The 24,959-nt window shown below is 36.0% G+C and overlaps 1 protein-coding gene across 7 annotated transcripts in view; it reads right to left on the reverse strand.

Annotated features, from left to right (window-relative positions):
- LOC131429807 (protein amalgam) overlaps positions 1–24,959 on the reverse strand; it is a 274,623-nt gene that overhangs the window by 120,546 nt on the left and 129,118 nt on the right. For 3 of the 7 annotated variants that reach the window (XM_058594185.1, XM_058594182.1, XM_058594186.1), the window contains one exon: positions 15,475–15,729. The exons of 2 other annotated variants lie outside the window; for them this stretch is intronic. The gene's annotated coding sequence lies outside the window, so the exon portion shown is untranslated. Of the gene's footprint in view, positions 1–5,299; positions 5,364–15,474; positions 15,730–24,959 lie in introns of all 7 variants that reach the window. 2 more of the 7 variants (XM_058594184.1, XM_058594189.1) reach the window with 2 other exon arrangements.

Genomic DNA, 24,959 nt, shown 5'->3' on the forward strand with positions numbered 1-24,959 from the left:
ATTTTTATGGGGGAGGGAGCGTAGCAAGTGTCCTTAACAGGGGTCTTGAAAAAAATTATATAGTTCGACGAGTATCGATACTTTTTGAAGACCATAGATACCTTTTGCGCTACTTAGACATGATTATAAGGGTATTCGTGTGGGGTGGATGTAGCACGTGTCTCTAAAAAGAGGATGTAATGTTTATAAGGGCATAACTCCGGAAGTACTGAACGGATTGCTATCAAATTTGGCACAGATACTTCTTGCTCTTCAGAGATGATCTTTAGGATATTTTCAGGGGGGAGTGTATGGCAAGTGTCCTTAACATGGGGGGAGGGGATCAATGACGAAATTTATATAATTTAAAGAGAATCGACATTTAGACTAGAAGGAGGGGTTTTTGAAAATAAATTTTCATCTCCCATATTTTGTAAAACAAGAGAGTGGCAAGAATTTCACGTTCGTATTAGATAGTATTGCTGTTGATAATTTGTATAGTCACGAAACAACTAAACGAATCGCCACCAAGTTTGGTACATGTACCAAAGGTGGGAATCGATATGTTTTGAAAAGCACAGATACTTTCTACACTGCTCAGGGTAATCATGGAGGAGATCTGTAGTAAGTTCACTGACAAAAAGGAGGTTAAATCAAAATAGATTATAAGGTTATTTTGAGGGTGAGAGAGTGGAGTAAGTGCCCCGAACATGGAAAGTGTATGGGAAAATTGATCGGGTTTCACGAAAACTGGTATTTCTTTACGAGTACAGCATATTTCTAGAAACTAAGTGAGATTCACAAAAATATTCTCAAGAGGGAGGGGAAATAAGTATTCTCAACATTGATCTGAATTGACGAAATCATACAATCAAGGTGCATTTTTTATGTAAATTGAGAAAACTGTCGACTGTTTTCAACAAAAGGGTTCAAATATAAAACTGACCCAATTTGTCGAAAATACCATGAAAATTATGATTATTATGAGATCTGAGATGGGACACTGATCATTCGCAATTTGAACATGAACGGAGTATTGCTCATTCGAGTTGTCATCTAAGTTGTGTTTCTTTACAATAAGAGTATCAATGAGGACAATTTCTAGAAATTTCTTCGGCCCTCCCTACACGAAACATTTCTGAGCAACGCCGGGTAAATGAGCTAGTAATTTTATAAAAAACATGAGCAAATATTTTCAAAATTAGTATTTCTTATGCAAATTTTTCTGTAGAATCGATTTATGATAGAAGATCCGCAAAATTCATTTTACAAATTTATGATAGAAGATCCGCAAAATTCACCATCATACCCGTTTTGCTCCAATTCCTCTTTTTTCTGACTTTACTTTGAAAACTAACTGTGAAACTCAGGAAAAAATTCAATTCCACCAATCGGAAGGTATTCCTGACATGCTCATAAGTTAGATAAATGGATTGTTTTTAATAAGGTTGACCGCAAACAACTGTATTCTGTTTTACCCCAAGTCATCATTGTGTGGGTGCAAACGAGTTTATAATAACTAATGTATAGTATGCCATGACAAATTGCGGTAGACATCATTGCACCAGGTCAAGCGAGCTGTAACAGAATTGCTTTGCACATTTCACCACGAACAACCTTACAGGTAAGAAGTGTACCGCTCTGGGTGATTCCGTTTCCGATTAATAGTTAAAAAATGCACAATGGCGATCCTGCCAGGAGTTGCAATTCAAATAGCATAGTTATTCAAAACGGAAACGGAATCACCTAAAGCAACAGAAAATTATTCAAATATTTGGCACAAAGATTTTCATTTTCAAATGAAAAAAAAAAGAAGCGTCGGTGGAGATTACGTAACGTTGAAAATAACTGGAACAAGCGGATCATTATGGTCGCGCATCATAAGCGGACCAGGAAGGTCGCGCATCAAAGCGGACCAGGAAGGTCGCGCATCAAAGCGGACCAAGAAGGTCGCGCATTAAAATACATTTCAAAAAATGTTGACGATTTTTTTAATTGAAAAAGGCGGATTCATAAAATCGCGCATCACATAGCGGATCTGGAAGGTCGCGCAAATATTTAAATATAAACGAGCGAACCGAAAACGTCGCGCATAAAGGAAGCAGGCTACGTGGCCGTGCAAATGAAAAAAAAAGAAAATTAATGAGCGGATTTTGAATAATCGTGCATTGCAAAGCGGATTTTGAGATCGCGCACATTTGCTTCGTAAGTAATCTTACGCGCATATTTTTGCGTGCAATTCCAGACCACAAAAAAAGTGTTAAAAGCAAGATATATGGAGAATAACGGAAAATATGTCCGATGGGTCAGCGGTACGAGCAATGCAGAGAATCAGACGACATTTGACGCATCTGTTGATCAGACTGACGAGGAGTCAACGATTTCAGTAACGCCGTGCAATTTGAGCATGTTATGCTTCAGGTAGTGAAATCGAACTCGGAAACATGTTGACAATGATTTAGAAAATGTACAAACAAATAATGTAGGAGTTTCGCTTCGCCATCATGATACACCACACACAAAAAAAAATGTATTTTACAGGTGTACTCATAAAGACCTGGGAAATTTCATTTGTAATGGCTTAATTTTTTTTCCATAAGTACGTTTATTTAATAGGCAATATGCTTAAGTTTTTCTTCGCCGTGGCATCCACAATACATAGTACTTTAAACGTAATACATTTCGAATATCATATTAGTATGTTTTTATCAAGCGATTTACTATTACTGGGACATTGGATAGTCTACCTTGGGTACGCAAGAAATTTATTAGTTGAGATCTGACATCACGATACTCCACGCATGTCCAAACGACATGATCAATATCGCGATAACCTTCGCCATAAGCACAATGATTAGTCTAGGAAAGTCCAATTCGAAGGAGATGTGTAGTGATTGGACATGAGTCTGGATATCACACGAATGAAGTCTCTACTCACATTCAGTCCCCTGAACCATGCCTTTGTCGATATTTTAGGAATAATTGAGTGCATCCACCGACCCAGATAATCTATATCCCAAGAAGCTTGCTGGCAAGTGTTCTTTGGCGGGACGCGCTATATAATTCGTTGAAAGAAATTGGTCTCTCATGAGTTTCACCCTCAAAAGCACCACGCTTGGACAAACTCTTTCATTGCCTAGAATGGAACAATGAACCGGGAGCCAAAACTAAAGTGATTTGATAATTATTATTCAATATGTCGTTCAGACACTGTTTTATTTTGCCCAAGAAAAATGATTCATTTTTGCCAGCAGCGTTTGAGCGAATGGCTTCAATTGCACTCAGACTATCTGTGAAAAGAAAATAATGGTTTGGAGATAATGTGACGATTACACTCAAACTATAATGAACTGCTGCTAACTCTGCTGTATAAACAGATGCAGGTTCTTGAAGCCTAAATGAGGCCGAAACATTATTGTTGAACATACCAAACCCTGTTGCTTTTTCAATTCGCGATCCGTCCGTGTAAAACATTTTCTCAGAGTCAATAGGACTGAACTTACTTGAAAATATTTTTGGGATTTCCATCGAGCGTAGGTGTTCCGGAATTCCACGCTGCATGGATGTGTCGAAAAATTAAGTTGAGTCAGGGACATTTAGGAGGCTGTGACGGATAGGAATATATCTTGAAGAGTCGATTTCCTGTAACATATGGATAAAATATACTGTCATGAATTTTGTTTTAGATTGAAACTCAACTAGCCTTTCGAAGTTATTAATAACTAAGGGATTCAGTACCTCACATGCTATTAGCAGTCGCGATGAAAGCTCCTAAAAACGATCTTTCAATGGAAGAACTCCCGCCAGAACTTCAAGACTCATTGTATGTGTCGAATGCATCCAGCCTAAGGCAATTCGCAAACAACGGTACTGAATTCGCTCAAGTTTGATAATATGAGAGTTTGCAGGGGAACGAAAACAAACGCATCCATATTCCATGACTGAAAGTATCGTTGTTTGATACAATTTTATTAGATCTTGCGGATGAGCACCCCACCAAAATCCTGTTTTTTTTCGAAGAAAATATACTTTTTGTTGGCATTTTGTTATCAGATACCTAATGTGTCCTCCCCACGTGCATTTGGAATCAAACTACACTCCGAGGTATTTGAAAGTCAAAACCTGTTGGATAATTCTTCCCATCATATGAAGCTGAAGCTGCGCGGGATCATGCTGTCTTGAAAATACGACCAGCTTGGGCTTGTTCTGCGGCCTCCAAATAATGGCTTAATATTTTACTAGTTTGATTGTAGTGTGCATTCGGCTAGCGGGTTAGACTGTATGAATACAGATGTGTTCTTCTGTTGCTCAGTCGATCAATGGACGTACTTTGTAATCCGATTATTCTCAGTTCAAGTCACAGCGGTCGCAATCATAACCTTCTTTTTATTTCAATGAATTTCATGTCATGGAATTTTAGGTATAATATTGAATGTTCTTGCACGTAAAATTGCTCCATTTATGTGCATTTGATAAAATATAAAATCACAGGATTTTTTCGAAGTGTGCAGTGTTAATTCTACATCGTGGATCCGAGCGATATACCACTCGATACACCCAGGGATGCCAAAGGTTAAAAAAAAAATCTGTGCATAGCGAAAAATCTGAAAACTTGAGTGAAACTGTATGATTACACTGAAACGTTATTCCTTCTCTGACATAAGTTCTCGTATATCGACCTATAAGATTTATTTATTTGTTTTTATTTTGATTTATTAGAAGTAAAGCTAAGAGAACTAGTATTTCATTTTTTTTTTTGAGAAGAGGGTGGATGTGTGGGTGCAAACGAGTTTATAATAACTAATGTATAGTATGCCATGACAAATTGCGGTAGACATCATTGCACCAGGTCAAGCGAGCTGTAACAGAATTGCTTTGCACATTTCACCACGAACAACCTTACAGGTAAGAAGTGTACCGCTCTGGGTGATTCCGTTTCCGATTAATAGTTAAAAAATGCACAATCATCTTCCGTGAAATAACAGGAAAAAAAGGTCTACTGATCGGTGTTTGGACCAATTTTGGTTAAACAAGACAGTTCTATGTTTTGCATATAACCTCAAACAATAATTTACAGATAGTGTTCATGATCGCATGCTTCGTGCTACATCGTTTTACCCCAATTTTCCGACAAATATAATTTTATGTTGAATTCAAATTTACAATCCCGAAGCAGATCCAGTGTGACCTACCAATATTGGTTCATATTACGCGCAAAACATTTGTGATCCAATTAAACACAATGGGAATGACAGTACTAGCCTGTTTAACCCGTTTTACCTCAATTTAATTCATAAGTTGTATTTCTGGTTAAACTTACTTTCACATACCGAAAGCAGGCTGATTGTGGTTGATGAAAATCGATTGATATTACGAAGAAAGACCTGAAAATTGAAAAAAATTATGTTAAATTCAATGTGGAGCAAAATCTTAAGACTCAGTTGATGGATAAATTAGGGTAAAACGGTATAAAAAGATTCGTGCGATCATTGAATTCATTTGTAATCCTATTTTCAAGTCTTTCTCCGTAATATCAATCGATTTTCATCAACCGCAATCAGCCTGCTTTCGGTATGCGAGAGAAAGTTTAACCAGAAATACGAGTTTTGATATAAAACTCGGGTTAAATAGGCTAGTACTGTCATTTCCATTGTGTTTAATTGGATCACAGATGTTTTGCACGTATTATGAACCAATATTGATAGATCGCATTGGATCTGCTTCTGGATTGTAGATCATATTTCAACTGAATATTATAACTAGAAAAGAAATAGGGTAAAACGGTGCAACGAGTTTTCTGCTGTCAATAAAACTATATGCAATCGATTTATTAGACTTTTTTACATCGGAAACACTCTATTCGCTCTTCTGCAAGTTTTTCGGTTTCATGTTATATAGTTAAGCTTGAATACAATGCAGTATAAAAAGGGAACTTGAGGTAAAAAGAACATGAAAGCGTTTCGTGCGGTCTTTCTAAATACATAGAATCGATTTTTACATGGAATTTTGGTCCATTTTTCCCCACTGTGCATCGGTTGTGCAAAGTTTAAACAGGTGCGGAGTTCTGCACAATTAGGTTACTTTAGGTGTTTTTCTTTATATTCAGTGTAGTGTAGTTCGACTCCCGTATCTGAATAAATGTTCACCTATTAATTTTGATTGCTGCTATATCATTATCCAATTATTTTCCAGGTTTTTATAGATATTGTGCAATAGCTGATAACTATCGAGGACTCACTTAATAAACTTTTACCTAACTATAATTCAAACACGGATTATCAAAATATGCAATATTCTATATTCCAATTTTCCTAGTCCGTAGAGGAAGTAAGCAACTATTGACAGAATGCTAATGAATTGAAACTAATACCAGCAACTAGAACCAAGCGGACGTAAATTGCTTTATTTAGAAGACTAATTTAATTAAGGTTAGAATCCAATACCTACTTCCATGAGAACGTAAGACACTACAAATCCCATTGAAATTGGTTTCCCAGTATTCAGCTTGGTACGTGTGCAAGCCACTAATGATGTCAACAAATGTGTACTGTGATGAAGCTTAATTATCATCGTTTCAACTACCTATTTTTTACACATATGACAATGAATAAATTTTCCTGAAGCTCCTTCAATTTGAAATTTGAATTGACAAAATAAATTAAAATCTAACTTATATCTAAATCCTGGTTAAACACCCACATTTCAGTTACTTAACTTCAGTTTTTCTACAATACCCATACATTGCGAATAAAATTTACACTACATTCCAATTAAAACTCGTAACAAACAATGTTATATTTTCGTCTGCAAAACTTTTCCATTTGCCATCTCATCGTAAATTTCATCTGACCGCTATACTTTCAACCCACCCTAATAATCTTACTCGAATGCCATTAGTTGTCAAACCATCCCTGACAGACTCGACTGAATGGGTAGCAATTAATCTCAACCAAATCCCATAATCAATGTCTGACTTTTGCTGTCCCCAGTACCCTGCAGCGAGACTACGAACCCGCCGGTTGGTGGGACAAAAACAAACGATTTGAGTGGGATCGACTCGAAATCCCTAATTCCGTTTGCTCCGGCAGTCTGCCGCTCGCGTACGGCAAGTGACTCTCCGCTCGGCTGCCAAGAGCAAAGAACAATCATCTATTTCATCTTTTAATTCCCGTCGCGGACTGGCGGTTTTACTGGGTGTGGATGTGTGTGTGTGTCTAAGCGAGATGGGTATGGCACAGTTCACTGGTGGTTAGATTCGGAGTAACGGTTGCTTACTACTACTTGGTTCCTAACACCGCACCCGCCAGTAAATCTTTGACACCGATTTTATCTTTATCAGCAGTGATCCGTCTTGCTACGCTCGAGAGACTGTAACAACATATACACACATTAATTACACCACTTCAACATGCTTAAGACAAAATCCTCCGCTCTCATCTCCAGTGTTGTTGGATTGCGCGGGAAGTGTGAGGTGCCGCAAGGATAGAACAATGATTACAGCTAGTTTGTATGAAGTGCAATAAGTATGGTGTTTGTGGTGTTACGCTCAGTGGCGGTTGGGGATGCAAATTGATTGTAATGTATTTAGATGATCTGAACATAAGTGGGTACTTTATTTAGTCAAATTCTATGCGTACTGGAATAAGTGTCAATTTGCAGCAGTATCAGCAGTAGCGTTGAACAAAAGTATGACTTTCATTTCCTGAAAGAGAGCGCTCTAGCGCATACAAGCATTGCTCTTGGTTCTTGGTAACCAAAAGTAATTCGTAATTAAAGTTATCTGAAATGTATCAAAGAGGATAACTCATGACGCGTGTTTGCCTTTCTCATACCCGCGACGACGGTTTCGATGGATTAAGCGACAAACGCTTCAAACAAGGGCAATTACATCAGTATCGGCATTGCTGGTCGTTTGCATTGAAGTAAAATACACCAAAAACGATGGAGAAAACTTCACAAATCTGCCCTTTTGAGGGCTATAAATGTTTACAAAAGAACTACAAGAATTGTTCAGCTGTTGGATTAAGCACATTGGCATTGAAAATAATCAGATTAGTGCATGGTTTCCACCAAACGAACGCAAATAATGATGTGCAATGCATCTTCTTCATTCTAGTATGGGTGTCGTGTGTTATTATATTCGATATTATACTTATTATTATTATATAAATTTTATTTAGCTTCAATTTAAATCTGTATCTGTGTTTGCCGGAGTTGACATCGTGCTTTACAAAGGCACAGTTCCAGCTTCAACGAACCAATGTTTTTGAATAAGAATATTAAAAATTCCATCATTACCAGGAGTCTCCATGTTTTAAAGTTTCCTAATAATTGACTTAAGGGGCGGGTAGGGTCTAACACTTTTGAAAAATCATTTATTATTTTCTTTATATTTTCTTATAGTAAAACATTTGAAGAATTTTCTGTGAAATTTTCAAGCCTATTGGAATGAAACTCTGGAAGTTATAGATCTTTATCAATGGCTATCTCATTCTACGAAGAAGCAAGACCTCGGCGCACAGGTCCAAGATTTCTACTTCGATTGACTTCAAAACTTGACAAAACATTCTTGAAATGTTTCATTATAATATATTATAAAAGAAAAAAAATATTTTTTTTTAAATGTTAGACCCTACGGGCTCCCTGGAGTAATTAATTGTTCCTATTGATTTTATAGAAAAAAAAACTTTAAACGTGTTTTCTCGGAAGTACATAGGTTTTGAAAGTCCGTGTCCATCGTCATTCAAAAACTACTGATCCAATTTTTTTTAAATTTTGCACACACTTTCTACGTATAAAAAACTAGACCCCAACGTTTTCCTTTTCGTTGTTTGTTACTTTGGGGAGGTTTAACAGCTAAAAAAATGGCGGATTTTTTCGTAAAAAATCGTAGTTTTCACTTTAAACAACCACAAAAAATTTAAAAAAATTTAAAAAATCAAACAGAAACGTGGGGGTCTAGAAAAACTTCTACTCAAACTATGCTGCGTTCATTTGTTCACTTCTGATTAGTCTGTGCTGAGATACAGTGGACACCGCAAATCATGATTTTTAAGAAGCGTTCTCCAAAATTCCTCTTCTCAATATTTTTCCACAAAAAAATTTCAAAATGTTGTTCGAATAATGCTTTTTATCATGCAAAACATTTGAATTTATTTGGTTGAACGATAATTCTTGAAATAAATCGCAAAAATGATGATTTTTTTCATTGTTTAGAAACTACCCCCCCCCCCCCCCCCCCCCTTCTTAATTTAATCAAAATTCGTCTCAGTAATGTCATCTTGTAACAACACTTGAGTTGAAATATGATCATAATTATGTGAGACTTCATTTTCAATAGGACTCACAACGTTCAAATTAAAATTGTGGACACTCTCGAGCTGCTGAGCAAGTTTTTGAGCTTTTTCGCTTGTAGAGGGGGTTTTCACGGAAAAGAAACAAGTCGGGTTACTGGGATAAAAAGCTGTAAAGTAACCAGTAGAGAGTTGATTATGAAATATTCTACCATTACTGTTATTTTTTCTACAATTCCACTGGACATGATTTGAATTTAAGTTCTCTATTACGAAAAATTTAGATCGATATCTTATGAGTTTTTGCAAACCGCCTTAAAAAAATTTTATTGTTCACCGGTGCATTGGAATGACAAATATGCTCCAGCGATGAAATAAATTCCATGAATGGTTTCAGCTTCGATTCCCAAGCTTTCAATAACTTTAGTATTGAAAGAAGGTAAAATTCAATGTTTGATTTGCCGTTGGACAAAAATTGCAACTCCACCACCCGTTCCAGTAAACCTGTCAAAACGATGAACCACCAAATGTGTATTGCTTTTCAATTTGACATTTGGTTTAAGAAATGTTTCTGTCACAATGGCAATATGAATTTTGTGATTTTTGAGAAAATTATAAAATTCATCTTCACTCGATTTTAACGATCGAGCATTCCAATTTAAGATGTTAAAAAAATTATTAACCATCATTGCTGAATTTCTAATTGATGATAATATTATTTGCAAATTATCACCCAGCATGAAATGCATCAAAAAGTGATGAAGTCGCAATCATTCGGATGATCATTTGAAATAGCTGATCTTATAGGTAGATCATTTCATTTTCCGTTATATCGCATAAATCGGCTTCGTTTAAATAAGCGAATGACATTGATGGGTTTCTAATAGGTAGTTGTCTACCTGTTATGCTAGTGTAACTGTCATTATAGGAGAAAAATGACGTGGCCGATCTACCTTTTAATACATAGTTTTCGTTATAAGAAGAATTGGAAGGCGTTCCTGTTTTCTGTTTGTTTGCATTCGAAGAATTAAATTCATTAGAAGACGAAGAGGAAGGCGTAACTGTTTTTTGTGCTTCATTCGAAGAAATAAGTGCATTAGAAGACTTAGGCGTGGCGTTTGAATTCTTTTTTATTTTCAGATATGTTCTGTAAAGCAAAAGAAAGAAGCAATTCGTTCAGTTCATTTTTAATTTCTTCAGTATTTTGATCATTTGATAAGCCTTTCAAGAAATCCTTGAAGGGTCTATTTGATTTTATATCATATGAATAAAATGTATAAAGTTTCTTGGACAAATACCGCAGAAGACGTTCGTAATCTTCCAATCCATCAACCAAGATTCAACATTCGTCCGATTTGAAATGAGACCTTTACTTCCGGGAGAAAAGTAGAAAGCTCAGTACGGAATGCTTTAAAGTTTGAGATCATCACCATCACTGGAGATGCCTGTTTCTTCCCAGAACGACAAGCGTCCATTTTAGGATTTTTTGAAGAATTTTCTTCTATGTCACTACAATCAGATTCAGGAAGAATATTGTAAATATTGTTAGATGGTACAGAATTGATGGAAGGGGAGCCCATCCACTGTCTTTTACTTTTGCATTCGGATTCTGTAAGATCGTCAATGTTATTAGAAGAATTTTGAATAACGGATGGGGATTTCTTCCGTATTGTATTATTTCCAACATTAGGCTTGTTGCCTTTCCGGTTGGATGCAGGCATTATTGAAAAATATAAATTAACTAGGCTAAATTAGTCTTCGAATAGACTCCTAGTTTGGATAAGTCTAAATAAAGACTGATTTTGTGGTAGTCTTAAGAAAACCTGATTACTTCGAATATTAATTCTTTGGATGGCTAGCCTTAAAAAAGGCTGATTAAAATCTTAGTCTTGAAAAAGACTGATTATAACAGAATATCACTCTTCATATAGCCTTAAAAAGGCTGACTAAATTAGACTGTTATTGATTCTGGTAGCCTTGAATCGATTCAACTCTAGGTAGCCAGAAAAAAAATTCCAGGAGCCAAGAGCTATTTCACGTGCGGTGCGAACGAATGTTCAACACCGACTAAAAATAAATCCTTACTTTGTATCACAACCCAACGGGAAAAAGATAGAAACCACACATTTAATCCACCTTTTGGGGAAATGTAGTTTGATGGAATCTAAATGAGTCGTAGTTCAAATCAAACAAAAACAGTAGATTGACAAATTACAGAAACGGAACGGTAGGGATGTCATTTATATAAATTATGACAAACGATGTGGGTTCAAGTTATACTCTCATAAAAGTCTAGTTTTAATGTGTATCAAACAACTTTTAGTAAAATTAATTGGTCGAAGCAGTTATTCAAAAAAGTGCTAAATGTGTTATTTCTTGCATGATGCTGACTCGCGAAACTACAAAATGTTCAAGTGACGAACACTGATAATTTACCGCCTAAAATTGAATGATGTTAACCGATCGAAGCGCCATCTGCATATCGTTGTCGGCATTATCAGATTAAGGCAAAATAGATTGTGGTCGTTGTGCCGAGACAGTTAAATCTGAAGCTGATTTAATCGAATGTTTCGATTCTCGCAACCGTGTAGTGCATAAGAATTGTGTGAGTGCTTTCTTTTTTTTCAGTTGTGGTGTCTCATCTCGCCACCATGTTTTGTTTACAGCCAAGCGAATACAAACAAGATACTGGTGAGATCGTTCCATAAAAATATTTCATGCTTTTCCTTATTGACACAGTGTTTAGAAAAAATCAAAATTTCGAAAGTCGCGATTGAAATTTTTCATAAGTGATTTTTAGACATAAAAAATCATCGATTAGAAAACTCACTGCAAAAAAGTTCATTACTGATTTGTTGACAACGCGATCCTCACTGGAACTGATTTTTTTTTTTTATTCAAGAATATAATGTTTAAGGCACACTGCTTAAGCTCTAAGATGCCAAGGGCTTTTACTAATTTAAAATTTACGACTAACTTAAAACTAGGGTTGTATCATTAAGTAATGTCATATTTGGGTCGCAGTGGTTGACTTTGGCAGATCCAGCCTTCAAGTGGTGATCGGCCGGTGATCTGAATATTTCATGAGAGTCTTCCATATGGCGTTGGTGAATATTCATGTTGGCCGCATTCTTCGGTCCGTGTGGGTCCGCGGGAAACACCCCCAGGTTACACTGGAACTGATATCACATGGCGAAAAATCAGTTGTGAAAAGTTCACTAGCGTATATTCTGCTCGATTATCTATATCTGATATGATTCTCGATCAGAAGATTCAGCATCGAAATATCATCGGACAGTCTTCTCCCTTTCGAATATATCTTAATCGATATTTCTGTGGGTGAAAATTCGTCATCAAGTTTCGCTGACACAAAATATCACTTGAGAACTTCGAGGTTCTGAGTTTTGTAGATGCTTGTTTCATGAATGAGAATCTCGGAAGTGTTTTTTCAGCCACTGAGTTTTTTTAGAAAATCTCTTATATTGATTTTTTCACGAGTGATTCTGAAATGAACTTTTTCTGATCATGATATTCCCAACACTGTTGACAATGCCTTATTATATTTATCCTTTTTAACAATTTCCTTATTAACAATCGGGATAGAGTAAACTCCGAGGAATGTATAATCGATGGATCTATTTCCTTTTTTTTACAATTATTAAGTATTGAAGACGGGCGCGTGAAGCTGATATCCCTGTAGATATTTCTTGCGACCATGTTTGACTAGGACGTACGTATATATAGTTTAGACTGCGAGGAGACCTCATTAAGCATTTTCTTATTTTGGCTAGGAAGTAGATATCAATATAACTTCGTATTGTTTTAGGAGTTGTTGTTCGATTGATGGTGAGTGATAACTTTCTAAACTGACACACTAATGATGAATATAGAATTCAAAATACTATTATCTGTCTGTCACTATTACGTTACAATAACGAAATAGTTAAAAAAAATTCCATAGTGGAATTTGAGGAAACCTTCATTTTTCTTTTCAAAAACGGTTTAACTATCGACTTCTAATTGTCCGTCCATTTCGATAAATGTTTTGCCAAGTGAAGCTAAAAAGTTCGTCATTTTGTTTCACATAACCTCAATAAGCGTCGATTGCTTACCACATGCAAGGGATCCAAAATCTTTCTGTAATGTTGAAATCCAATTGATGCAAACATTGCTTTGAGGCGGGGCTTGTCGATGAAACGGTTACCTCGGAACCTGATTTGCTCTCTATACGAAATGGGTAATCGTTATTCGATTAAGTCAACACCTTCGTGAGTCTTGAACGAAAATTATTTACATGTATAAACAAAACCCATGGAAATATTTTTATTCTGTAAACCGCTGCCAGACAGTAGGACTTGGGATAGTTTAAACACGCACGCACAATTTCGTCATTTTGGTTCAATGTGGAAAAATCGAAGGTAAAAAAGGGGGAAAAATCGAAAAGCAAAATCGTTTCTAAACATTGCAATTGAATGTGTGAAGTATTCTCGTAGACGACGAACCGTATGAGAACATAGATTATGTGCAGCAATTGATCGATGTCCCTAGTAAGTTCAATCCGTTTTTCCGATAAATTCGCAAAAAAACTATGATCTTGTTAGATATTTACTGGTAGAAACCAGATTTTCGCGACAAACCAGTGGCTGAGAAATATCTGGCAATTGGCAAACAAAAGCAAGAGAAGAGTGGAAACTTGACTCGGAATGAGTGAGTGAGATGATGGTTTTCTGATTTTAATAACAAAATTAGTTGTCAATGAGAATTTCGTTTTGGATTGAAATATTGCTGGTTTGTGTCCAGGATATTCGCCAACTAAACACATTCCTAAAAATAAGAGTTTTTTTCAGCAAAGTAAATTCTCAATTCATAGTTATTTTGGAAATTTTGTTGTTAAAATTAACTAATTCAAAAACAGTAATACGAATTAGGCGCAGAGCTAATTTCGGTCGTTCCGTGCTGGAAACTTGTTAAATTAACATTATGTATTGTAGTAAGTCTTTCATAATCTACAAAATATTGAACTAACACATGACTAAGCAATGCACTCGGATGCTCTGGACTCTTCCCCCAAAGCATCTATCCGATATATCAGATAATCACAGTAACTCACTCGTACTAACAATGTTTCTTCCGCCTGCATTATGCCGTTATGCAACTGTTCAATTATCCACACTCCTTACACCCGTATATCAGGAAACTGCAGAAAAACCATTTATAATAAATCTGGAATAGTTCACATATTCGTGTATATATTTTTTGTCGCAATACATACTGTTTACGACAAAGCACTTCTATCAGCGGGTGGCTTCTTTCTGTACAATATTTATGTAACAGATTCATCTTTTTTTTCACGTGTGCATCCGAAAGGCACACTCTCGCTGCTATTTGCAGTTCGTATCTAAACTAGCTACTAGATATACTGATACAAAGGACCAATGTCAGGGTGTTCCTTCGACATGCATAAAAGGCTCACACGACAAGAAATAGTTGGGTTACACCAAGACAAGAGATCTCGAAGTGTCAGACACTAGGCAAAAGTAGTAAAGAAAACCGAGAAGGTGTACGGCCAAGACTGGACATTGTTTATGTTTTTTTTAAATTCTGCACTTAAGTGAAACCAACAACGATGACAACCTTCACAATAAGGTAACCCATAAAAAGGCCAACATGAAACCACTCGGGACATGTTACAAATTCCAGCCAGGAACACACAAGAATCGAGCAGTTTGGTCTGCACAGACCAACGAACATAGCAGCTAGTTGTACTCCTTCATTTCCAACTTTCCCTGGAATCCAAACTTTATGATCCGTACGACAAGGGTCACCCCAGCGAGCTGTTCCCGACTGTTTTGGCTCCAGAACGAGATGATACCGACCGTAATCCAACAATACAACTCGGCAAACAGTGTGCCAGCCGTACAACTGAAAAGCGGAAAATCTTTTCGCAGCTCATGGCTCAGTATATCCTTATTCCATGGTGAGCAACTGACGAATGAAAGAAGTCGGCATAAATATACAGCAGCCGTAGGTAGAAGGCAACAGCCGGCCTGAAGATATGTTTTATATCCGTCTCTGGAAGCTGTCGGCTTTGCTGCCGGGTTATATATAAGTTGGAGATTAACAGCTCAACCTCGGCAGCCTCCCGGTTGCGAGTTGGGTTTGGAAGATGAAATGGATGACAAAAAAAGAATACAACATTCACCTGTCTGTGGTGACTTTTCCCCGTCCGACACGCTCTCGGATTGTTGGATGACAACGCCGGCTGCTGCTGTTGCTGTTGCTACAGTGGGATAATGTGCGGCACCTACAGCTATTCGAGCATGTGACAGACACCATAATCGGCTTAGTCGGTAATATCTGCCCCCAATCCGGGCTTCATCGTCTGGTCTGAGCTCGGAACGGAACCTCGGGATCGAAACGCTCTTGCACTCTTGCGCTGTACGTGTCACATGGGAAGCTGAAAATGCAAACGAAGGAGATGTTGTTTATGGAAGCACTGATTATGGCGAAAAATTGATATTATGCCGGTAAGTAGCTTCCGAAATATATTCCACGATGATGATATTGAGTGGGATTCCGTTTTCGATTGATATGAAATGGGGCGTGCTAAACCCGGAGGACAAAATGGTCCGTGGAATTTGGATAAAGGGAAAGTTTATAGTATTGCAATTTTAAATTTTATACATTTGTATGAAAGTATGCATAATGATGAAGAATACATTGAAAAGTTGAACAACCATGGTTCTGAATCCAACAAACATATTTGAAATGAAATTTGAAAAATATTCGATCAGGAATAGAATCAAGACTAACTTTTGAAAAGGGCCAATGTATTTTTGCATGCAATTTATCCGAATTTCTTTAACTTAAAAGTTGTAAAATATACAAGCAAGGTGTCTTAAAAATGTCGTAGGAAATAAAATAGGCACACTAAAATATATGTACTGGAAAAAAAATTATATGCCTCTTCGAGAACCAGAAAATAATCCAAAAAAACCAAAATGCAAAATAACCGGATCCTTAGCTTCTTTTACAACATTTTCATCGTTTTAGCAGAGCAATACCAGGAGTTAACAGCAGAATACGTGATTTCGAAGAAATTCTGCACATATCTCCAGTATGACAAACCATTTATTTTGCACGGAAGGAGAGACCAATTTTAATCAAGACTGCTTTTTAAAAGAAGGGTATGTACTTCTGCATGAAAATTTCTTCGAATCGATGTAAAACACCTAAAGTTGAAAATTTAAATATAATTATAAATTATCCTTGAAAATCAAAATGAAAACACGTCGCTTCAATTTTTCCATTTTATCGTGAAAATTTACCCTGTAAAAGAATGGGTAGAACTTAATTTAGAATATATCTTGTTGTATTAAAAGCAGCAACATAGTTTCTTCTACACATAATCGAAAACATGATCAGCAATTTATGATAATATTTGCTGTAGTATGAGATATCCGAAAATAACTCATAATTGAAGTTTTCTAAAGTGTTTAATATTATCGAGCATTAAGATGAAATTCAATGCCAAAACAAGGCGCGTAAAAACAAATTCCAAACACATCAATTGAACGAATCTTCGCACAAAGTGTATCGTCCAAAAACGACACACAGAAATACAGAATATTTCCAGTGATTGAGTACTGTGGGTTTACGACACATTTTGTTCGCTAGTAAGTATTTGTAATTGACTGATATGAGGGAGACATATTTGTGTATGTTGTTTAAGACAGTTGATTTTGTCATTGAATTTTGAAATTCTGTTTCATTTTCTCACCTATTATGAAATTGTTCATTCTATTTTACAAATCAAAATATTTGGCATGACCTGTGTACAGCTCATTCGGTTCATAAGCGAGGGGTGTGAACGCTGAGTGTTAATTTGAGGGCCACGCTTCCCCCTATTTTGGCTACTGGAATATTTGAAAACATTTTGTATAATAAAATTTTGTATATTTTGTAATTCCTGTTTATATACCATCATCAAATCCGAAAGTAGCGTTTACTACAAGTTCGAATTTGTTTTCATTCATACCAAACTGCATTTTACTCTGTGGACTTTGTTCTTGAGAAGATACTACAAACATCAGATTTTACTTTTATTCATACGGCCCATTGTTTCATGTTACTCCAACTTTTAATGATCACTCTAATCGTTTGCTTTATGATATTTTTTGTGCTAAATAAAATGATATATGAGAAATAATTATAATGGGTTAATTGTAATTCTGACAGGGAAGAGAAAAAGTTTCTAGACTTGACAGGGAAGAAAGAGAGTTTCTAAATTCAAATAACCAAAACCGTTAAGAAGTTTTGTTTTATTGTATCTTCTTATTTTATGATAATTTATGACTTATACATTACTATGTGTTTCAGATACAACAATTTATCAATCGCCAGATACTATATTACATAATGATACTACTCTAGTTTTAAGTTAGACGATAATTAAGATTAGTAAATACCCTTGGCATCTTAGAGCTTAAGCAGTGTGCCTTAATATTATATTATATTATTGAATAAAAAAAAACAATTTATCAAATACATTTTGACACTTCCTATAAGGAACCCCTGATAATACAAAAATGCGAATATTCTGGGTTTCAAATCGAAAATATTTGTTTTCATTAAATTCTTTTACATTTTATACGTCGCTCGATGCAATCATTGTACTTGAAGTATCATAAAAAATGCAATTTTTCCAAATTTTTTGTAAGATTCACCATAAATGTATTGTGTTTGTTAACCTTTTTCATACGGAATAGGTATAGAATTTGCTCAAACTAAGGGAAAATTTTCCGGAGTGTGGAAAAGAATGTCAGTTTTATTCGTATTCACGTCATCCAGTTATGTCTCTGACATTACTCACCCGTCATTTTAAACCAGTTTTAAAAGCAAGACATTGACGTGAATGCGATTCGTGACTTTTGATAAATTCAAAAAAATACACTTCTCATAATGAAATACTTGCTTTTTAAACCCTGTAACAAACTTTGTTGTATAACAATTAATTGTGAATATTCGTAGTAAAAATGACTTTTGAGATGCTGGTATCTCTTTCAACAAAGATTTCTTTTTTTTTAATATCAAACAAAGGAACAAAAAACCTATTCCTAATCCAGCTAGTGATGTGGTAATGCCTCCGACACAGTCTCATTAAACATATGTTGTCCTTTTTATTGAGATAAAATTCTGACGCTAATTTGGGTTCATTTTTGACACCAATTTATTAGGATTGTTTCGGGTAGTTCACAAAAGCACGCTTCTGCGTTTATGTTACATATTCGGCAACCTTTCTCTGACCAAGCGTATCAGTAGTAATACATTTGAACGTGGTCATAGGTCACTATCTGAAATAATTATACGGATAGAAAAAAGGCGGGTGAGTAATAACAGAGACATAACTGGAGGACGTGAATACGAATAAAACTGACATGTTCGCACTTACAAGCAAAGTCCTGGAATAACATTCCTTTTGTGGAATTTGGCCTTTCTGTTGGCAACAGACTTCGCAGCCGATTCTTAGCGTATAGAATCATTGCATAGCTAGTACTACGATCCTAGTGATACTAAGAATCATCCCAGGTCGGGAACGTACGATAGCTGGCTTGTAAGACCAGCACCCTATGCATTGAACCGCCAACCCGGGGTGAACATGTTCGCATTAGTTAATTGATTTTGCAAATTTTACTGCTTCGCTTCTAGAACTGTACCGGTGCATCTATACTAAAGTATGACTTGTTAACGGCAAGCATATTCTACCACACAAATATTTATAATCAAATAAAATACAACAATCAATGTCACAGTTTTTTCTTTTTGTAGATTTACATACTCAGTGGAAGAATTCTTCGCATAGTTTTTTGGGAATATTTTAATGGTTCTAGAAAGAATCGATTTGTGGAATTTATCCGATGCTTACTATTGAGTAGTTTTTGCCATCATTTATTTATCTACACCAGAACCTGCGTTTTGGATCAGAATTCAGGAACTGGAACTGAGTTCAAGAACTAAATTCGGAACCTAATGCCCAAAATTCAGCGGCCAAATTCAGGTTCGGTATCCAGATCAAGAATTCAGCTCATGAATGTAGCTCTAGAATTCAGAAAATCTTAACTTGAATTAAAGAACTTTAAGTTTAATTTCAAAGCTAGTTCCAGAATGCAAGTGCCGGATTTAATTCCAGCATGCAGGTTTTGAATTCTGGAAATTGATTCTAAAACTGAATTTGAGAATTAAATTATGATACTGAATTCAGAAATTAAATTCTGGTTCAGAAGTTAGTTCCAAAATTTTGATTCGGAGCTCAGATCAACAATTTAATTCCAGAATCACGATCTGAATCAGTCAAGGAACTAATTCCAAAAATATAGTGATATAATCCAGAAATGAGATTCAGTGCCAATTGAAAACTGAAACTGAATTCTGCAATTAAATTCTGAACCTTGAATTAGGTTAAGAATTAAAGTGTACCAGAATTCCGATTGTCAACTATAATTTCATTCAGGGGTTAACTAAATTTTTTGCTAGTACACATAACCGTTTTTAATACGTTTACGATTCGTCTTTAAGCCATCAGTGCATATCAGATCAAATTGAACTGCTCAATGCAAAACTCGGCAGTTCAATTTTAACCGCTAAACAGACGTAAAATGATAATGTTCGAATATTTTCAACTCTCCTGCTATCTCTAAAACTAATTTTCCTTTTTTTCTTGATATCGTCGGGATTTTTCCAAAACTCTTGCACTCCCAGATATTGCAGATGGCATTCCAGAGACTCTGTCAACCGCTGAGCTTGAAATCGATAAAAACCTTCTGAAATCTCGCCCTCTAAAAACGTCATCAATCACCAAAAATTATGCTAATTGAATATGATCAGTATCTAATGGGGAAAACAGATTGGAAAATTGACATGCAAATGCAATTATGTAATGAAAACCGCGAGACTAGGCTCGAACCCGTAGTTAACTCCTAACCGGGGAAATTTTTTTACCAATTAAACTACCCATACATTAAAACGCATAAAGAGATAGCCCAATTGATTAGAAGAAACTAAGCATGCTTCACTGTCACCACGGCATTTACTTGCAGTGATCTAAACTAGGCTTGTGATCAAATGTGTACGAGGTCTGTTCAAAAAGTTCCCGGAATTTTTTAATTGCGCGCGTCTGGAGAGTCCAGTGGTCAAAATTTTTTTTTATTGTGTTGGTACATATGTCCCTAATGTATGGTGAAATTTTCAGCTGTATTCATTGTTTACATTCTGTCTTGTAGCGGCTGGTGTAGACGTGTTTTTTTGAGCTCGGCGATTTTTGTCTTGGTGACGTTGGGTGCTTCCACGTGGACGATTGTGCTTTGGTTTCGACATCATAACCGTACACCCATGTTTCATCACCAGTTATGACCCTTTCAAGTAAATTTGGATCGTCGTTGACGTCGTTTAACAGCTCATGAGCGATGGTAATGCGTTTGTTTTTTTGATCAAAATTCAGCAGTTTTGGAACGAATTTTGCTGCATGAGCCAACTGATATGCCAACTTCATCAGCAACTTCTCTAATAGTGATTCGGCGATCATCCATAATCATTTTTTCCACTTTTCCCACATTTTCATCGATTATTGCCGTGCTGGGTCGACCGGAGCGTTCGTCGTCTTCAACGTCTTCGCGGCCATCTTGGAAACGCTTATACCACTCGTAAACACTTGTTTTTTTCATAGCAGACTCACCGTAGGCTCTCTGTAACATTTCGCACACTTGGTTACACTTTATTTCATTTTTCACGCAAAATTTAATACAAATTCTTCAATTCTTCCACTGTTTAAACTAACAAAAATCGCCGAGCTCAAAAAAACACGTCTACACCAGCCGCTACAAGACAGAATGTAAACAATGAATACAGCTGAAAATTTCACCATACATTAGGGACATATGTACCAACACAATTAAAATAAAATTTTGACCACTGGACTCTCCAGACGCGCGCAATTAAAAAATTCCGAGAACTTTTTGAACAGACCTCGTATGTGTTCTGTTAAATTTGTTTCGTAGATATTGGACTGCAAGTGTATGCCGTGGTGACCAAGAACAGTAAAGCATGCTTGGTTTCGTTATGCGTTAGATACTCTACGTCTTAACAAAGACAAAAAAAAACACAAATCGTGATTAGTATTTTTTTTCTTTATTTGTTCTGGTTACCGCAACTTTGTTCAATTATGATTTGCTTGTTGATTTTTTTCGGTGAACCGAAAAAATCAACAAGCAACCATAAGTGATTAGTAATTGTTAAAACATTCCGAAATCAACAGCTTGAGCAAACAGCCCTGGTTGCTACTTCGCTACTGATCGGAATTACCTGAAATTGTACAGATAATTACTAAATGATCAGACCTGAGGCTGGCTAATCATCCTTCAATGTACATCTTCTGGTAACCCCAGAAGTCATTGATCAGAACTTAGATCGCCTAAGGAATGGGAACGGATGTTAGTCCAACAGTTGTTGGTACTAAAGGCCGTAGATTTTACTATTGCGGACTCCACAAGTGTCACGGAAGAAGGATTTTTGTAGATATAAATTTCAGTAATGCTCGTATTCGTACGCGACTTAGCATGCTCCGGTTCTAAGATGCCCGAATGTACCACAAAACTCATGAACTTTCCGAGCAAACATTTCAACAATATCCGATACTGAAGACCTTGAAAGTCTTGATTTATTCGTGGAAACTGGAGGAAAATTTTAAACGCAATTGCGAAATGAATAAAAGTTTCTCTATTTTTTTCTAATTGAAATAGATTGCAACAGTATAAACAAATGAACAGGATTTGGACAAAATAGTTGATTTATTATGCACTGTCGGGGGGTGCGTAAATTAAATAAAACAATGTGTTATTTTAACTTTTTCGCTTAATAGAAGGGTTTTTCAATTCCATTCGATTTTTGTGTAAATAACACAAAAAATCTAACTACATTCATACGCAAAAGCATCTAGGACCACCTGAGTATATTCTGGGAATACGGAAATCCGTAAGAGATATTCCAAGATCCAAGAACTACTTTGGAATATTGTCCTTATAGATTGCCACAGCAAGAACTACAATGGCTAATATCTATTTTTTGTGCGCTGTTCATATTTTTAAAGCTGCACATTGCTTAATTGTCTATTTTTAGCTGTTCCAGGTATGTTCTCAGTAGTCCAAGAACTTCAGTGAAAACAGGTCTACAGATCTTCACGAGCAATCAGCAGCTTCTGAATAACTTTTCAATGCTGTTCATAGTCATTGAGCTACATACTGCCTCCTTGTCTATTGTGATCTGATCCAGAAACTTTCTCAGTCATCCGAAAACTTCAGTGAAAACAGATCTTAAGGTCTACACAAATAATCCGCAGGTTACGTATATTTGTTTCAATGCTGCTCATAGTCATGGAGCTAATATTGCTTACTTGTCTATTCTATAGTTTCAGGAATATTTTCAGTCTTCCAGGGACTTCAGTAAATTGTGAGTATGAAGTGTGAAGATTTAGTTTTTTAATTTACTTTGTTATTCTGGTAGATCGTACGCTCTGAACTGTAGGTAATTTTTAGATGTCGTAGTTCTTCCACATTATACTTATTAATTGCATGTAGTAGAACGAGTATTGGCCGAGGACAAAAAGTTCATTAACGCAGCTCCTTGTGTTAGTAGATCTTGAAGCTTGAGCTCCAGTTTCTGGATGACCTAGAATATTCACAATAAGAAAATGATTTGCATGTGGTATCACGAACATGAACCGTGTACAATTTTCAATAAAAAAAGAAAAAAATTAGGCCCAAGTTTGAAATTTATTTTATTTGTTTATCAATTCTTAATTTTTGCCATCAAATTAACTTTAAATATTGTTTTATTGAATCGCTTATTTGAAAGCTAAGGAAAAGACGCACATTTCATGTCTTGGACGAACTTTTGTATCTTTATTAGATTTTACAGTATAAGCTGTTGAAAAAAGGCTCTTTTGTGAAAACGCGAAATTTCAAAAATTCATATCTCGAATATTCTACGTACCATATTGAAAAAATACGTGTCGTATAATTTCGAGTTCTTTACCGAAAAAAAATAGTTAGATGAAAAAAAAATTTTAGGCGGCTGATTTTGCGTGCAATGCCCCTTATACAACTTCCCCAACAATGCCACAGAAAATATCACGCGTTTCCATGGAAATGCTACATCGTGGAGACCCGCGGTTATCCAGTACACAAACACTGGGTTCTCGTGCGAACTGATAATCGAAAATCTGGTCTTCTATTCACAAAACGATTTCTCAATCTAGATTGTGAATGATAATTATGTTAACATCTCGATCATTGAAACATTTACGAAACTACTTGAAAATATCGCCATCTTTCATCCTGAATGCAAAAACAATCAGATGTTACAAACAATTGCTAATTCAATAACAACGACATAACACGTCTGTGCAGTCTATTCCATTGATGAACTTATTCAATTGATAACCGATCTAAAACAAACTGCAGGCGGTAGCCACTTAGCCCACACTTAACTAGTTTACAAGTGCAGTGCATCGATAGTCTGAACTTTCTCTTCCAGCAACAAGAAAACTTCTGACTCAGCACGACCGACGACGACGGCAGAAGCAATGGAACACTCCGATGAATCTCACCCCGGGTCCCAATCCCAACAACCGAAACTGCAGTCACTTTTTATCAGAAAACTTTCAGTTAAAAGATTTATTTCCATTGGGTGCTTCTCACCGCTCCACACCGCATCGTTTGCCATCGGAATCTTCCTTCGAGTTCTGTAAATTCAACACCTGAGCCTGCTACCGTTCTTATCCAATGGTTGTGAGTATTACTGAACAAGTGAATTTACACCAGCTTTAATACGAGTTCCAGAAGACTTCTATCAAAAAAGAGATAACTAAATTGAATAATAGTTTGAATAACCCTTTCTTCAGTTCTTAAAATCACATCATTTATGATATATCCTAAATTACATCTTAAAATAATGGTCGTGGCTCAGCATCTAGGAATAATTTGATTTGTTAATTATTCATATCTGCAAAAAAATGTAGTTCATAGCTTTAGTGAAATCCAAGCAAAACATTACCTTCAGTTTCAATAGACTTCGCAATAGATCCGTCAGAGTCGCGATTAATGTTGCAATTCTACTGACACAGAAAGTCCGTCCTGTTTAGGACTCGAACATACAACAACCGGCATGTAAGATCAATGCCTCCGAATGCTTCCGAATGCTTTACTAAAAACGTGGTTCTGAAAACAATATATTTGCTTTTCAATTGGGATTTATTTTGAACTACTACTAGCACTAATTTTTTTATGGAAACTTTTTATTTTCAGTTTAAGTTTAAATTGATTTTAATTATTTGTCGCTAGCTCAGGAACGCGCCAGTTTTATGACATTGAATTATGTTACAACATCTAATTCAGAATTTCTGTAATAAGAAGAAAGAAATGTAACAACTGAGCAACATTGAGGTCTCTTTTTACGCGGCGGATACTTACCGTGTAAAAGAAAACGCGCAACTTCGGTAATCCGCCTAAAAAATTGCGTAACATCGAAAATCTGCGTGAAAAAACACGCGTAACTTCGAAAATACGCGTGAAAAACCCGTAAAACTAAAGAATGGTTTTTTACGCCAAATATCTTAAAAATTCATGGAACGTCAAA

Source organism: Malaya genurostris, chromosome 2, assembly GCF_030247185.1.
Source record: "Malaya genurostris strain Urasoe2022 chromosome 2, Malgen_1.1, whole genome shotgun sequence".
NCBI lineage: Eukaryota > Metazoa > Arthropoda > Insecta > Diptera > Culicidae > Malaya > Malaya genurostris.